Here is a 14,659-nt window from a genome sequence, read left to right as displayed (position 1 = left end):
TCCCTCATGCCCCACTCAAACAGTTTAGAGGGTGTGTAATAAAGATTAAATAGCGTTTTGAAGTGTTGTGCTTTTAAATTAGAGGAGCGGAGAATCCTTTTATCCAGTTGTAGAGCTTTATCCAGGTCTACATTTGGATCTTCTAATTTTGCGGCCCAGGAAACTTCATTTTTTTCCAGATCATCTTGGATTCCCGACATTAAAGTTTTATAAATGATGTTGATCTTGCCACCCCCTTTTAACAAGTATTCCAGTATGCTACACCTATTACCGGAGAAAATCTGTGGTCTCTTAGCTTTAAGTGTTTGGGAGACCTGAGCATACTTAAAACCTTGATTACTAGGAATACTATATATCTGCTGTAAATCCTCGAAGCTTCTCACATCTTCCCCCTCCATAATGTCTCCCACTGTCTGGATTCCCTGCTGCTCCCAATATTTCCACATGCCATCAGTGCATAGATTTGGAAAGAGCCCTGACTTCCACAGAGGTGTATGATAGTTAATCTTTGAGATTGCTAATAGCTTTTGTGTTGATTTAAACATCCCCCAGGTGCTATCCATTATCTTGTATCGCACTTTCTTAAAATACCGCCGCTCCGTTTTTCTCAGTAAGACCCCTGCCGCCTCCCTCCCTAATATTAATTCATATATTGAGGGGGGCTTTGATTACTATGTGGAACATATGGTTCATTTGTAGAAGGATCAAATAGCATTGCCATTTGGGTTAGCAGACAGGCCCAGTGATAATATCTTACATTAGGGACTCCCAGACCTCCCAGACATCAATTTTAGAGAGCGTCTAACCTTACCATATTGCCATAAAAGGTTCATAAATATGGCTTCTATTGATTTAATCAGTTTCTCATCTATTAAAAATGGAATAGCGCGAAACAGGTAAAGGATTTATGGGAGCATTGTCATTTTCAGGACATTAGATCTCCCTATTAATGACAAGTGTAGTGTGTCCATTCTTTTAAGGTCTACCTCCATTGATTTTAACACTGGGGTAAAATTATCCCTAATAATGAGTTCAGGTATATTGTAGTGAGCCATTTAGCAATATATGCTTATCTATACACTGTACACAAAGTGTAGCAGTTATACATTCAGCTCTACACTCTCCTTGGAGAAGTGTAATCATTCTGCCACTACCCAAGTAGTCATGCAGCAAAGTAGGCCTAAGGGCATGGACTGCTTCAAACACCTATAGATAATAAATGCACTTTTCTAAACATCTGCAAACTTGGCTTTTATACTAAGAATTGCCCAGTCTTTATCCTGACACTTCCTCCAAACATTTTGCTACTGCTATTTTAGTATTGTAGTGAGTTATACATCAGTATGTTCATATGTATGCACTGTTCTAAAAGTGAAGGGGCTATATATTCAGCTAGGCAAACTCTTTGTAGAAGTGTAAGCATTCAGTCGGTTTCCAAGTAGTTATGCACCAAAGCAGGCCTTAGGGCATGGTCTGCTTAAAATCCCTATAGACTATGCATTCACTGTTCTAAACACCAGCAAACTTGCCTTTTATACCTTCAATTGCCCAGTCTGTATCGTTACACTTTCACCAAACACTCTCACACTACTGTTTCAGTATTGTAGTGAACCATACAGCAGTATATGCTTATCTATGCACTGTTGTAAAAGTAAAGCTGCTATACATTCAGCCACACACTCTCCTTGCAGAATTGTAATCATTCAGCCAGTACCCAAGTACTCATGGTACAAAGTGGGCCTTAGGGCCTGGACTGCTTCAAACTCCTATAGACTATGCATGCACTGTTCTATGCACCTGCAAATTTACCTTTTATATGTTCAATTCCCCAGTATCTATCCTTACACTTACACCAAACACTCTGTCATTCATGTTATAGTTTTGTAGTGACTCATTGATCAGTGTGGAGTAATCCATTCACTACATTCAAACAGTAATCAGCAGATGTACAATGAGTGGTACATCCCCAGGGATATGCCAGTTATTGTGCACTGTGACATCACCACAATGGATGCACCGTATTTATAATGTGGTGCATTATGGGGCAAAAACGGCACAGATATGGGATGTATTTGTGTTGTGAAGGTGGTGCATTGCTTGACTTGCGTTGCCAGCGCAACGCAGCTCCAGCAATGCTCTTGGGGCCCTATGCTTACAATGCTGTGTCAATCCTTACACCTGTTTCAAGCAGATGCAGGGTTTTGACGCAGCATAAGCCAAAAGTGACTGAATGAAATCTTATAGATTTTACTCAGTCACTTTTAGGAGGCGTTCCTGTGCCAGAACACCCCCACGCCCCCCTGCGCAGGAAAGCCTCCTTCTGCCACAGGGCTTTACAATGTGATGCACCTTCCATATGCGTCACATTGTAAATACCACACATCATGGCACATCATTTGCACCACCGCTGCGTCACAAAAGTGATGCAACGGCTGTGTAAAAGAGGCACAAAGGGGTTGTAAATCCGCCCCTAACACATACAAAATCACCCAGGCAGTTTCACCAGCAATGCAAATTGAAGCATAGACTTGTAACATATTTATGTGCATATGTTACATTCAAGTGCTTCGGAGGTACTACAGTATACTATAGGTAAACACCTTATAGATTTATGCTGTAGCACTTCCTTATAGTTCTGCACTTTCACATTCACCATACACTAGTAATGTATTCATTCATTCATTTATGCACTACAAATTTATTCAGACAAAGTTTTATACACTATCATAGAAATATAGCTCTTTCTTTGACCAGTGGAGGTAGTTCTTAGAAGAACTGTTTTTTTTTGTCTTTGTAGTTTTCTATTTTTTTTTTTATTTTTTTAACAAGTTTTTTGGGGGGAGTTTTATTTTTTTAAACAAAAAAATGAAACTAGAACCAAAAAAGTGTGGCACATCAACAAAACAAAACAGTAAAAAAAAATTATTGACGAGAACAATGGTGTTCCCGTTTCTTGTGGAGAATGAGTTTAATGGATTGTTCTCCATAGCACAGTAGTTCATTGCAAAATTTACAACGAATAATCAGGTCTGAAAATTCAGGTTGTATATTTGCGTGCATACCGCTCGGTGGTTGTGGTGGTGGTCCACTTGATGTACTGGGAAGAGCAGATCCCTGGTCCTCCTGCAACCTTCGAGTTTAAACTCGGGCATAGTTGTTTGGATGAAGATTCTTGACATCGAGCACCATGCTCGCAGTGCCGAAAGAGTACTTCTTTGTCAGGTCACCCCTTAAAAGTGTATCCTGACAAATTTTGCAGGTCACCTTGGGAGCATTGACCTTTTTTTGTTCTTGATTAAATGTAAAACATTTCCAGATAACTGCTTCCTTGCACGTTTTATGAGGCTCTTCAGGTACAAAATGTTCCTCAGAAGAAGAGTCATCCCATGCATCATGGTGATTAGTTCTTCCACATGACTTGAGATCTACAGAAGAGATGCTTCTCCTGAGGAAGTCAAAGTAGAATGATTAAAATGGGAGGGGTCTTTCAACAGTTGGAATAGGAAGTGTTATGAACCAATCAACTCTCTTCTTTTAAAGTCACATGGCTTTGCGTACGCTTACGCTGCACTTATGGTGCGAGTATGTACGACGATTTGCGTGGTTGCTTTTAAAAGTAATATACGCTTATTAAAAGTTTACAAAAACTATTTTCATGATTATCCCAGATAATGTCTACCCTTAAAATTTACATTAAGTACATATATATATTGTTTTAAACATTATAAAACTTTCGTGGGGTAAGCGTACGGGGTGCTCTACATGCGTACATGATTTCACGCGAAGCGCTGATGTGCCGTGTAACGTCAAAACGTATTTATGACGTATGTGCGCATACATGCTGAGTACGATTTACCGTACAAAGTATGGTGCGCTCTCCGTACGCGTACGGTATGATTACCCCATAAAAAGACTGAAAAAGGAATTATATAGAATTAAATTTTAATATATTGAAAAAAAATTATTAATAAAAAAATAATTTTGAATTTACTTTTGTTATGATTTTACATTAAGAATATGAAATATAACTTAAAAAATAAAATACATATAAATATTTATAATAAAAATGTAGGAAATTAGTATAAAAAGCAAGAACTATAATAATTAATACATTTAAAAATTATCTTTTACAAAACCTTTGAAATTCACTGAAAAAAACATAGGTTTTACACACGTTATAGTTATGAATTTTCATTGAAAAGACCTTGCAAATTCACTGAAAAAACCATAGCTTTCACACACGTTATAGTTAGGAATTAGCATTTAAAAAAACCTTAGAAATTCACTAAAAAAAACATTGGTTTCACACACGTTATTGTTAGCTGGATATTTCACTCATACAAAACCATTGAAATTCCCCTGTTATTGTTAGTTCAGCTAACTATAACTCACGCGCCCGCAATGCACTGCTGATGACGTCACATATTACATCACTCATGACATGGTCAGTGACATCACCCATGACATCACTGATGACATCTCAAATGACATCACTGATGACATCACTAATGTCATCATCCATGTGATAAAGTGCCAGACCTCCTCTCACCCTAATATAACCTTTGATACACACACTCTAAAATAGAAACTAACATTTTCAAACCAATGGACATACCAATACCAGTTACAACATACCCATTCAGTAATTCCAAGATCTACACACACATCCACTTATTCACCAACAGTCCTATACAGTCACTCATACGTGTACTCACTCATCATATGTACTCCTACAACTACACATACTGTTACATACTGCCATTTATCCATAGAGTTACTAGCCCACATAGTCACACATGCAAACAAAGTATCAAACATCTATTTACTTGCATATACAGTTATACACACACAACCACACTTGCTTCTTCAGAAACTCACACATAGTTACTTTTTTAAACAATCACTTATAGAAACACATACTTATTTGTACAGGAACTCTTGCAATCTCTCACTCTCACATATACTCACTTATATACACCAATACTCACATATACTAGTTTAAGACATATGTAGTTACTCATAAAGACACTATTGAGACAGTCATTCACTCACCAGCATACCCATACACACACCCATCCACCCATACAGTCCTGCACACATACTGTCTTCAACACATACAAACAGTAGGTCACTCATTCATGCCTCTATGCACTAAGTGATACCCCTCACCGAACCATATAGACACTCAGAAACTCATACTGATACTCAAAATACCAACTAATAACCTATATAGACATTCATATAGCTACTCACCAAGCCATGCAGACACTTATTTACAAATTGAGAGAATTATACAAATATTCACATATTTAAACGTTACTCACTAACCTATATATTCACTAAGATACAATTAATCAATCAGTTATACAATCAATTTCACTCAAAAAACCATCCATTTAGACCCTTATATACCCATTTATTCTTCCACCGACTTTCGGATATACATATATAAAACATATTTAATTTTCACAAGAACACACAATCACTGGATGATGTCATCAGTTATGTCATTTGAGATGTCATCAGTGATGTCATGAGTGATGTCACTGACCATATCATGAGTGATGTAATATGTAATCAGCAGTGCATTGGGGGCTCGCGAGTTATAGTTAAGTGAACTAACTATAACGGGGGAATTTCAATGGTTTTGTATGAGTGAAATATCCAGCTAACTATAACATGTGTGAAACCTATGGTTTTTTCAGTGAATTTCTCAGTTTTTTTAAATGCTAATTCCTAACCTATGTTTTTTCAGTGAATATATATATATATATATATATATTCACTGAAAAACCCATAGGTTTCAGGCCTTATATAGTTAGGAATTAGCATTTAAAAAACCTTTGAAATTCACTGAAAAAAACATAGGTTTCAGGAGTTATATAGTTAGGAATTAGCTTTTACAAAACCTTTGAAATTCACTCAAAAAACTATAAGTTTTAGTGGTGTTATAGTTAGCTGGACATTTTACTCATACAAAACCATTGAAATTGCTCCTATATAGTTAGTTGTACTAAGTATATATCGCGCACCCGCAATCCACTGCTGATGAAGTCACATATTACATCATTCATGACATGGTCAGTGACATCACTGATGACATCTCAAATGACATCACTGATGACATCATTGATGACATCATCCAGTGAATGTGGTTTGCTTCGTTATTTAAATATGCATTATATATATAGCAATTTGCATTGAAGAATGAGTGGATATATAAATAAATATTTGGATGGAAGATTTAGTAGCAGCGTAATTGACTGTTTACTTGACCAATTTATAATGTCTCACTAAATATAGTGGATAGTGACTAAACTGTGTGAATATCTGTATCACTTTGTCAGTTGTTGTGTAAACTGATTCTACAGTTGGTTACTAGCTATGTGAAAGTCTATATTAGTTATTGATTAGTTAACTGAGTATTTGTATGGGAGTGTGAAAGTGTGTGTGGTTCGGTGGAGGGTGTGTAACTGTCCAAAGATGTGTGAATAGTTTATTCAGTAGATATATGAAGTAAAAACTACATGTTCTAACAGTTTGGGTGAGGGAATCTCTTTATGGGTGTGGTGACGAGCACATATATTTCTCAAAGGTACAGGTCCAACAAACTAGAAAAATAAAAGGCAGTGTATGTGTCAGTTGTTGTATATAAATAAGTATACATAAGACACAATGATTGTGTGAGTGACTGTATGGATAACTGTATACTTGTAATAATGATTTTATAATTCACTAAGTATGACTTACTATCTAAATGAATAGAAGAAGTGGTGTTTGTATAAGTGTTTTGCTAAGTAAATATGTAAGTATGATCCATTGTTTGCATAATTGAGTAGGATGACTTCATATGTGAATAGGATGCGTGCTGTTGTTTAATGTCGATATAGATGTATAAGTATTTTTGATAGTGTTCTATTGTTCATTGACAGCATGTATGAGTGAATCCATAGGTAAGGGATTAGATGTGTGTATACATGTATGAATCACTGAGTGGATATTTAGATACTTGTATTGCTGTGACAATGGATTAAAATATGATACTCTGTATTTTACAAAGAGTGATGAAAAATTGTAATAGTGTATGAAAAGGTGTATGTGATTGTCACGTGGATGATGTCATCAGTGATGTCATCAGTGATGTCATTTGAGATGTCATCAGTGATGTCACTGACCATGTCATGAATGTTGTAATATGTGACATCATCAGCAGTGAATTGCGGGTGCGCGATATATACTTAGTACAACTAACTATATAGGAGCAATTTCAATGGTTTTGTATGAGTAAAATGTCCAGCTAACTATAACACCACTAAAACTTATAGTTTTTTGAGTGAATTTCAAAGGTTTTGTAAAAGCTAATTCCTAACTATATAACTCCTGAAACCTATGGTTTTTTCAGTGAATTTCAAAGGTTTTTTTAAATGCTAATTCCTAACTATATAAGGCCTGAAACCTATGGGTTTTTCAGTGAATTTCAAAGGTTTTTTTAAATGCTAATTCCTAACTGTATAAGGTCTGAAACCTATGTTTTTTTCAGTGAATTTCAAAGGTTTTTTAAATACTAATTCCTAACTATATAAGGCCTGAAACCTATGGTTTTTTCAGTGAATTTCAAAGGTTTTTTAAATGCTAATTCTATTAGCGGATAACGTTTAAATATATTAATATCCTAGTGGGACCACCTGAGCAGCCCTAGGGGGTCAAGGTGTTCCTACCCTGCCCCCTTTTTGTGTTCTACACGTTTGTTTTTCTGCTTTCTTTTGCCTAATTCCTAACTATATAAGGCCTGAAACCTATGTTTTTTTCTGTGAATTTGCAAGGTTTTTTAAATGCTAATTCCTAACTATATAAGGCCTGAAACCTATGATTTTTTCATTGAATTTGCAAGGTTTTTTAAATGCTAATTCCTAACTATATAAGGCCTGAAACCTATGGTTTTTTCAGTGAATTTGCAAGGTTTTTTTTAATTCTAATTCCTAACTATATAAGGCCTGAAACCTATGGTTTTTTCAGTGAATTTAAAAGGTTTTTTAAATGCTAATTCCTAACTATATAAGGCCTGAAACCTATGGTTTTTTCAGTGAATTTCAAAGGTTTTTTAAATGCTAATTTCTAACTATATAAGGCCTGAAACCTATGTTTTTTTCAGTGAATTTTCAAAAATTTTTTAATGCTAATTCCTAACTATATAAGACCTGAAAGCCCAGCAGGAATCTCCAGTATGCACCAGGGGACTGCATTGCAGAGAGGTGTAATTAAGCCACGGCCCTTTTTACACCTCTCTGCAACGCAGCCCCCGTGCATGTTTGAAGAAGGGAACTCATTCCCCCTGCATACTGGGGGCCAACTAGCCCACCTGGAACCTCCAGTATGCGCCAGGGGGCTGCATTGCAGAGGTGTAATGAGGCTATGCCCCTTGTTACATCTCTCTGCAATGCAGCCGCCTGGCGCGTTTACAGAGGGGGAACTAATTCCCCTTGCATAATGGGGGTCCCTGGGGGCCAACTAGCCTACCAGGAGCCTCCAGTATGTGCCAGATGGCTGCATTGCATAGAGGTGTAATGAGGCCACACCCTTTTTTACACCTCTCTGCAACGCAGCCCCCGTGCATGTTTGAAGAGGGGGAACTAATTCCCCTTGCATACTAGGTGTCCCTGGCAGCCATCTTGTGCCTTGTTCGAACCAAGGCACAAGAAAGCAGTGAAAGAAAGGTGTGAAACTCGCAAAGGGGCCAGAGTAGAAACACCCTGACCCCCTAGGCCTGCTCAGGGGGTCCCACAAGGACCCCCAAGGCAAAAAAATATATATATATTTTTTTTTTAAAGTCGCGGGGTACAAAAAACAATAAAAAAATATAAAACAACAATAAGAATAAAAAAACAGTTCTTTTCAGAACTACCTCCAATTTATTTAAAAATGCTAAATTTTTTAAAAAACTCTGTCTTTCTCTTTTTCTCCAGGGTACGCGTACCGGTACGTGTACCGATACGTGTACCGGGGCGCGCACCCCCTCAAAAAAATAAAAAAAATAATGAGTGTGTGTGTGAGTGGTGTGTGTGTGGGGGGGGTGGGGGGGGTGTGTGGGGGTATGTGTGTGGGGTGTGTGTGTAGGATGTGTGTGTGTGTGTGTGTGGGGTGTGTGTGTGTGGGTGTGTGTGTGTGTGGGGGTGTGTGTGGGTATGTGTGGGGGTGAGGAATGTGTGTGTGGGTGTGTGTGTGTGAGGTGTGTGTGTGGGGTGTGTGTGCGTGTGTGTGTGTGTGTGGTGTGTGTGTCAGAGGTGTGTGTGTGTGGGGGGTGAGGTGTGTGTGGGAGATGTGTGGGGTGTGTCTGTGAGGTGTGTGTGTGTGTGTGGGGGGGAGTGAGGTGTGTGTGGGTGGGGGTGTGTGGGGTGTGTGGGTGTAGGTGGGGGTGTGGAAGTGTATGGTGTGTGTGTGGGTGTGGGTGTGTGGGGTGTTTGGGTGTGGGTGTATGAGGTATGGTAGGGGGTGTGTGGGGGGGTCGGTGTGGGGTGTGTGTGTGTCGGGGTATGTGTGTGGGGCACCCCCTCAAAAAAATAAAAAAAATAATGAGTGTGTGTGTGGTGTGTGTGTGTGGGGGGTGGGTGTGTGGTGTGTGTGTGGGGGGTATGTGTGTGGGGTGTGTGTGTGTGTAGGATGTGTGGGTGTGTCTGTGGGGTGTGTGTGTGGGTGTGTGTGTGGGGGGGTGGGTGTGTGTGTGAGAGAAGTGTGTGTGTGTGTGTGTGTGTGTGTGTGTGAGGTGTGTGTGGTGTGTGTGTGTGTGTGTGAGGTGTGTGTCAGAGGTGTATGTGTGTGGGGAAGGGGTGAGGTGTGTGTGGGGGATGTGTGGGGTGTGTCTGTGAGGTGTGTGTGTGTGTCTGAGGGGGATGAGGTGTATAGGTGTGTGTAGGTGTGTGGGGTATGTGGGTGTGGGTGGGGATGTGGATGTGTAAGGTGTGTGCGTGGGTGTGTGGGGTGTTTGGGTGTAGGTGGGGGTGTGGGGGTGTGAGGTGTGTGTGGGGTGTGTGTGGGTGTGGGGGTATGTGTGTAGGATGTGTGTGTATGTGTGGGATGTGTGGGTGTGTCTGTGAGGTGTGCGTGTGTGTGTGTGTGGGGGGGAGGTGTGTGTGTGGGATGTGTGTCTGTGAGGTATCTGTGTGTGCGTGTGTGTGTGTTGGGGGGTGAGGTGTGTGTGTGAGTGAGTGTGTGTGGGATGTGTGTGTGTGGGTGTGGATGTGTAAGGTGTCGGTGTGGGGGTGTGGGGTGTTTGGGTGTGGATGGAGGTGTGCGTGTGTGAGGTGTGTGTGGGGAGTGTGTGGGTGTGGAGGTGTGGGGTTGTGTGCGTGTGGGTGTGTGTGGGACGTACTTGTAGGTACCTAAAACAGCCACAGAACCAAAAGCTCTTTTCAGAGCTACCCTACCTGTAATCACTCAAAATGATTATTTTATTATTTATTATTATGATTATATAATATTTTTCAATATTTGTCCCCATGGTACGCTCCCCGGTGCGCGTACCGGGCGCTCCCCCCGCGAAAAACAAACAAAACATTTTTTTTTTTCCGCGGGACACTTTAATGGCCCCCACATCAAACCTAGGGGGTCAGGGGGGTCTACCCTGCCCCCTTTTGGTCATTTCCCCCTTTGATTTTTGCCACCTCTTGTGTCTCAATCCTACCGAGACACAAGATGGCGGCCGCTGCGGACTGTTTCGAATGTTTACAGACACCCGAGAACCAATCAGCTTCCTGTGCGCAAGTCGCGTGGCGCGCCCGGAGCGCTCCCCGGTCCGCGTACCGGGGCGCGGCCATAGATATATACATTTTTTTTAACCTAAATTACTCAAAATCCTCTGGAGCACATATCTTGAGACATAGCAAAGGCACATCGGGCTACCAATCCCTACAATTTTGCCAAGTTTGGTGAAAATCCATTCAGCCGTTCAAGCTAAAAGTGCGACAGACCGCCCTATGGAAATTAACATGGGGAAAACACGTTTTGGGACCCCCCTTTTATCTCGGCCCCCGCTTGAAGAACCCCCCCAAACTTTCAGGGAAGGACCGGAGCGCCGCGAGGCAAAGTTGCTGAAAAAGTCAGGAAGATTCCTCGACCGGCGCCAAAGTTATTCCCAATAGAATGTTGCGATTTCCCTACGGAAATCAATCCTAACTATATATACCTACTGGCAATCGCCAGTAGGTAATATATATATATATATATATATATATATATATAATTTCTATGGCAAAATGAAACCCCTCATTTTGTTCCTTTTCAAATTAAATGTATTAAGTGTTACCACTTCATTCCAATCAAGATGACTTCAGGTGTGCCATACTTTTGTCATAAGTAAGACTGTTAGCGTTCTAGTTGTTCTTTAGAACACTCTGGGACATTCTGTCATTGGGCTATAGTTGGGCTACATCTGGCTGATATTTGGGCCACATTTGGGCTCTTTTGTCTCTGGTGGCCATCTTGGGAGACTGCATATCAGAATTTTTTTAATGAAATATAAGAGGATTTGAGAAGTCACTCAAAATGTGCCCTGATTTTTCTTTCTTCAGCACTAATCATAATTTCTATGGCAAAATGAACCCCCTCATTTTGTTCCTTTGCAAATTAAATGTTTTAAGTGTTAACACTTTATTCCAATCAAGATGACTTCAGGTGTGCCATACTTTTGTCATAAGTAAGACTGTTAGCGCTCTAGTTGTTCTTTAGAACACTCTGGGACATTCTGTCTTTGGGCTATAGTTGGGCTACATCTGGCTGATATTTGGGCTACATTTGTTTTTTTTGTCTCTGGTGGCCATCTTTGGGCTACATTGGGCTACATTGGGCTACATTGGTCTACATTTGGGCTCTAACATATATATAGCCCAATGTAGCCCAATATATATTTTTTCAACGTTAATTTTCGTAAAAACCACTGGAGCATATATCTTGAGACATAGCAAAGGCACATCGGGGTACCAGTCCCTACAATTTTGCCAAGTTTGGTGAAAATCCATTCAGCCGTTCGAGCTAAAAGTGCGACAGACCGCCCTATGGAAATTAACATAGGGAAAACACGTTTTGGGACCCCCTTTTATCTCGGCCCCCGCTTGACGAATCTCCCCCAAACTTTCAGGGAAGGACCGTGGCGCCGTGAGGCAAAGTTGCTGAAAAAGTCAGGCAGATTTCTCAACCGGCGCCAAAGTTATTCCCAATAGAATGTTGCGATTTCCCTATGGAAATCAATCCTAACTATATATACCTACTGGCGACCGTCAGTAGGTAATATATATATATATATATATATATATATATATATATATATATATATATATATATATATATATATATATATATATATATATATATATATACATACATATATATATATATTCATTTTTTTAGTGAATATATATATATATATATATATTACCTACTGGCGGTCGCCAGTAGGTATATATAGTTAGGATTTTTTCTCTATGGGGTTTTTGAAAATTCTATGTCTAATAACTTTGGCGTTTGAGGACGGAATTGGTTGAAATTTTCAGGAAAATGGAACATTTTGTTTCTGAGCAGCCACTGAAAATTTGGGGGGGTTTGTCAAGGGGGGGCCGAGAAAAAAGGGGGGTCCCAAAACGCGTTTTTCCCATGTTAATTTCCATAGGGCGGTTGGCCTCACTTTTAGCCCGAACGGCTGAATGGATTTGCACGAAACTTGGCAAAATTGTAGGGACTGGTAGCATGATGTGCCTTTGCTAGGTCTCAATATATGTGCTCCAGTGGATTTTGATAAATTAACCTTCAAAAAAAAATATATATCTGTAAGCGCGCTCCGGGCAGCGCCCCGGTTCGCGTACCTGACGCGTAACGGAACTTCGCGTAGCGAAGTTGATTGGCTCTCCGGTGTCTGTCAACATTCTAAACAGTCCGGAGTGGCCGCCATCTTGTCTCTCGGTAGGATCGAGAGACAAGAGGAGGCCAAAACAAAGGGGGAAATGACCATAAGGGGGCATAGTAGATCCTCCCTGACCCCCTAGGTTTGATATGGAGGCTTTAAAAGGGCCCCGCGGGGCAAAAAAAAAAATATTTTGTTTTTTTTGCGCACCGGGAAGCGGTCTGGGGAGCGTACTATAAGGAAAAAAGAATGATAGACTATGATATTTTGAAATATTGTATGTTTATTGATTGTTCTTTTTGTTGTTTTTTTTTATTTAAGTAGCAGTATTTATGATTATTAAATATAAATTTATTTTTGGGATTGTGCACAGTATACTATAAGTCTGACTTTACATTATAATCAATTTGGTACTAGTTTATGAATTACATATAAAAATGATTAAAGACTCAAATAATTTTTTAATATTGAATATAATTTTATTTTTCTGATTCTTTTTCAAAATTTAATAGAACGTCTAACATTTGACTGTCCGATATGTCCTCTTGTTGAGTGAACATAACTTCCCACATTTGACCGTCATCATAATGAAGTAACAAATCCACAGATTCTACACATTGTAGAAGTTCATGGTCTCGTGATTCATCCATGAATTCCAAGTCAATGGGTTCAATGATTTCCTGATTGTTCATGTCTAGGACAATTTCAAAGGAAACGTTCTGTTCTCCTTGCATTTTTGTGCTGAAATTTGAATAAAAAATAAATATATCAGTAGAGATAGGGCACTGTTGGGTTTAAGTTCAGACAGGTACTTTTGAGGCATGAAGTAGTACTATTAAAAAGTGCCTGTGAAAAAGCCTATGTAAATTCATAATTATACCACAGAAACCTAAATCAATCCATAATTATAATAAACAAGCCTTTCTCAATGTCTAACTCTTACAGAGGGATAGTATATAACTATCTGAAAATGTTTTCAAATTTATAAAATAATATCTTACCTTTTAAAAACAAGTTTAAGTTGTGAGTGAAAATGATCTTGCAATGTAGTTCAGGAAGTAGTAGTCAAAATGGCTGTGTTTCTCTCTCTTTTTTTATATATATTCAGGTACATAACCAATCAAATGTCAGGTAAAAAAAGTAGAAAATGAAAGTAACATTTTAATTGGTTGTCAATTCCAACACTTCAGATGTGTTTTGTGAAGTAATTTACCTCAGGGTATTTAGAGAGGTCTACAGGCTAAATGGCTAAATGGAATTCCAACCAAATTTGTGAAAATGGTAGGGATTGGTATGTAGTATGAGTTAATATATATTTGGTGAAAGTGTCTTCAGTCGTTTTTCTGTAAATTACTTTCCCACCTTTTTTTTAACGGCAGCGTTACGGGAGTCCTCCATTTTGTATTACGGTAGAATTGAGATACAAGATGGAGGGCAAAACATTTTCAGAATGGGTAGAAGGGGGCACGGTAGACGTATCCTGACCCCCTAGGTTTTCTGAGGGTGGCTGCGGAGGTCCATATGTGCGGAAAAAACAACTTTTAAAAAAAAAATTCGCGCAGTTACCGTCCAGTGCGCGTACCGGGTAGCGCTCCAGGAAGCGTAAATTGTGAAAATTAGTAAAAAAAATTTACATTTAAAATTTGTTTATGGTGATCATAGTTAGGGTAGCTCTGAGAAGAGCTTTTGGGTTTATGGTAGATTTAGGTACTTATAAGTAGGTACCAATGCACAGTCTTAAATTCAGAATGAAAATTCTGTTCCCCTCAT

The sequence above is a fragment of the Lissotriton helveticus genome, chromosome 1_1 (assembly GCF_964261635.1).
Source record: "Lissotriton helveticus chromosome 1_1, aLisHel1.1, whole genome shotgun sequence".
In the NCBI taxonomy this organism is placed as follows: Eukaryota; Metazoa; Chordata; class Amphibia; order Caudata; family Salamandridae; genus Lissotriton; species Lissotriton helveticus.
This window is presented reverse-complemented; position numbering follows the sequence as displayed.